Source organism: Oreochromis aureus, linkage group 9, assembly GCF_013358895.1.
Source record: "Oreochromis aureus strain Israel breed Guangdong linkage group 9, ZZ_aureus, whole genome shotgun sequence".
In the NCBI taxonomy this organism is placed as follows: Eukaryota; Metazoa; Chordata; class Actinopteri; order Cichliformes; family Cichlidae; genus Oreochromis; species Oreochromis aureus.
The window spans coordinates 40,206,716-40,210,639 of NC_052950.1; the positions used below are offsets into that span (position 1 = coordinate 40,206,716).

The window sequence follows — 3,924 nt, forward strand, 5'->3', positions numbered from 1 at the left end:
CTACTAAAATGAGTCTACTACTGTGTGTGTGTGTGTAGGTGTGTGTGTGTGAGTGAGTGCTGTGTGCGTGTCATGACCTCTCCTGCACCCGGCTCACCTCACACCTCTCGCCCTCGCCAGACACAAGGCCTGCGCTCGTACACAGCTGAACTATGTGTGACTTCTAGACTAAATGTCACACTCAAATGATGCTACTCAAACCATGAAGGAAACTTACTTGAAATGAACCTCAAATGAAACTTAAAACTTACTCAAAAGGCTATAAGGGATAGATGATAAAAACTTAAATCTTAGCTCTAAAGGATATAAGTAATAAAAGATAAAAATAACTCCAGGCGTATGTCATGTAAGCAGGTGTATTGCGATTCCTTTCAGAGCTCCTGTCCTCCTCACCGTGTATTGGCTGATCATTAACGCCTGCCAAGAGTTTCTGACCCTCACTGGACCAGGAGCCACAGCTCTTTAATAAGCTCAAATGCAATCATGTATAAAAGATTAAAATCATTTTCATAACAAAGGGTTTTTCCTCTCAGATCTGCCACTATGTTTGCTCGTCTCTATTACAGTTTAATCATTGAAAATCACACTGATCAGCATACTATGTGGAAATTACAGATTACATAATGGCAAAAGCATTTTGTCAGACCCCTCATTCCCCCTTTTGACCTCTGGCTGACCAGAGGTCACCATACTTTCAGGTGCGTCACTCCTCGTCCCACACAGCGACTCCCATGTCCATCAAGGGCATCATGGGCATGTGGGCTTCTGCTCCCGAGTCCACCGCCTTCGTAATCACCTTTTCTAACAGAGCTCGGGCACAAGGAATGAGACAACAGCCACAGGTCACCAAAATGCCCACCAGCACAACCAATGAAAGCATAATTGAAAGTACAAACCCTTTCCACTGTCCGAAGACCGAAGTCATCCAGCCCTCCAGCGGATTATCAATTCCCGAGTGTTCGTGCATGGTCTTAGAGAGCGTTTTCAGCGTTTTCTATTCTGCAGTTGGGGATAGCTGTGTTGAAGATGAACCTGAAGTTGATGAAGAGCATTCTGACGTAGCTCCCTCGATGTTCCAAATGGCTCCACATGGTATGAAGCATGATGACTATTGTGTCCTCTGTCAACATATTTGCTCCATAGGCAAACAGGCAGGGGTCTAGAAAGCGAGGAAGGTTGGCCTCGGTGGTTAGGACCAGACGTTCCAGGCACTTAGTGATGATAGGTGCAAGTGCAATGGGGCAGAAGTGATTGAGGCTGTTGGCAGATTATTTTGGGGGGTAAAGTGGACTGCAGGCAGGCTGGGATGAAAGCCTGTGTCAAGAAGCAACAGAAAATTCATGTGAAGACCTGTAACAGCTGGTCAGCACTGGCCCTGAGCACCTTTTCGGAAACACCGTCTGGTTCAGATGCTTTCCAGATGAAAGCAGAAGGTGAACAGGAAACACTACATATACAAAGGCTTATTTACGCCACGGATCCCTGTTCCCAAAACCTGTCATAGATATAACTCTGTCTGTGAAGTTGGATTTGAGAAGTAAGTGTTTATAGTTAAAGTTTGTCGAACATGCGCAGTGCCATCTTGCGTCAGTAGTTGTAGACTTTAATCAGTTTATGATAGCTAACTAGTGACAGAACGGATACAATTTCTGAATGTTTTCCATTCCAGGATCCAGGTGTGTTTCACTCTTCTGATATTCCTGCCATTTCCTTTCTGTGCCCTGGTCATGTACTGAACCATGTGCCTGTTCATCTTCACCACTATGATGCGACAGGAGCTTCCATGTTGTGCTAAGAAAGTTATTGGCTGGTAGTTGAATGGAACTGGTCCCCTCTGGAGATCCTTAGGCATCAGGACTGTCCATTCTTCAGTTAGCCATTCTGGGTGCCTCTCGTCAGCTTTGAAATGTTGACTTTCTTCGGTAATTCCACTTTAATCAACATATTTCAGTGTCCAACACAAACAAGTGGATGCTCTGTGTAACCTTAAAAGGCCTGTTGCTTTCTTAGATAACGATTAACACTTTCTGATACTGTACCTGTCTGTCGAAATAAATAATAAAATATAAAATTATGGAGTTAAAACTGAAGACACGTGTAAACACCAAGTTCAAAGTATGCCCACGATTACATGTAGGCCCAACAGAATGCTGTTTTGAATCACATGGCTTCAGTTTCATGAGGAACTGGTAGTGACTGAGTCAGTACGATTGTCAACATGGGCACTAAAATCACCAGCTTAAGTGATTCAATCACACAAAAGAACCATGGATGATAAATAAAAAGCTTACCTAGTCCTAGCAGGGTGGTCAATATCTGCACAGACATCAGGGGTTTTACACTTTACTTTAAAACCCAGCGCCTCAAACCTGCACGCATCATTCACCTCACAAGCTCATTTCAAGTTATAAAACCAGTTTACTATGAAGTCATCTAACACCAAGAAAACCAAACTTAACCAGGCTGTATGGAGGTAGAAATAAAAATTTAGTTTGTACGTGAATACTTCATAAATTGGATGACACAGCAGACTTTTAGTTCTTAGGACAGGAATATCAAAAATATTATCAGAGTTGAACATGTATCAGTGTTCAGAGTGGAAGTGAGATCATAGGAACTAGGATCTACTTTTTTTTCTAATCACTGATGGATTGGTTGACACGTGTGGGCAGTTGTGGAGAAATACTTGCTGGAGTCTTTTGGGTATGGTGTACACTGCGTGATTTGTTAGTGGACAGTATGGCAGTCCCAGATTTGTTTCAGTGGAGCCCATCTAAACCAAAAGCATGTTTCCCATCCCAGAAAGCATTAAAGGTCCTATAAAGCCCAGCCTGTCTGAGTTATAGGCAGAGGAAAGCAGGTGTTGAGGATGAGCAGCCACAGCCACAGGTGGGAAAACACAACTAATGGAGTCCAACTCTGCATCTGTTGAGGTACTGGTGACAGTACCCACTGTAATTATCAAATCTATGCACTATTCTTGATATCTAACTTGGCAGATGGAGATCCATATTTGCAGTTCCATGATGGTTTGGATCAGGCAGAGACAGGTGTCACACCCCGATGGAGAGGGGAGTGGAAGCATATTCCAGTGAACTGTAGATGGGGAAACAGAGAGAGGCTATGGCAGCACCGGTGTATCTTTTTTTTTTCTTTGAATCCCAGGAATAACAGTTCATTAATTTCACAGGCCTAGGATGGAAACCTTTTTCTCTAAAGGGAGACCACAGCACTGTCTTAGCTTGAGCAGTCATAAATTTCTGACTGATTTCTTTTAGAAAAGGAAGCTTACCAGTGACTCCCAGACACTGGGCCCACAGACGTGAGTAAAACTCCAACAAGATGTAGTCCGTGTTGGCCGGCAGGGCTCTGGGATGGAAGACCACTTTTAAACCTTGTGAGAGTGTAAAGTAACAAAATGACTAAAATCAGTTTAAATTTAGGTTAATACCTGAAAAAATACCTAAGAGTTCACAGTATCCTCAGACAGAGAGACAGTAGCTGAATGAATTGTCAGAGACACTGAGAGGTGAATGCTGACTAAGACACACCTTAGTAACCAGGGCAACATGCAGACGGACTGGTCTGACTGGTCTGATGTAAAAACACACGAACCTGATTTCCCTCCGAACTCACTGACAGTCTGTGAAATCAGGGATGCCATCAATCACTGAATTCCATCATTCCAGTTACTGTGAGCTGGTCACACACTGGAAGAAACAACTAAGAAACAGGAAGTCAGTGACAGGAAGTTGTTTGTCATTTACACTGGGTGATAGGGGCTTTATGACCCAGCAGCGCTCAGGTGTATCTGTTCACATTACAGGTAGGGGTGCACCGAGCACCTCAATCAGACTAAAGTCTCTGAGTCATGTGACAGGACAGTTTAAGCATGTGATGTTGTGTGTAAATTTAAAGTATGTC

General features: G+C 43.5%; 1 long non-coding RNA gene across 1 annotated transcript; it reads right to left on the bottom strand.

The window, feature by feature from the left end:
• Positions 1–404: 404 nt before the first annotated feature.
• LOC120441799 lies at positions 405–3,561 on the bottom strand. The gene is made up of 3 exons (XR_005614296.1): positions 3,552–3,561; positions 3,293–3,394; positions 405–3,096 (listed from the first exon to the last, which is right to left on the bottom strand). It is a non-coding gene; the product is annotated as an uncharacterized LOC120441799 (long non-coding RNA).
• Positions 3,562–3,924: the final 363 nt, after the last annotated feature.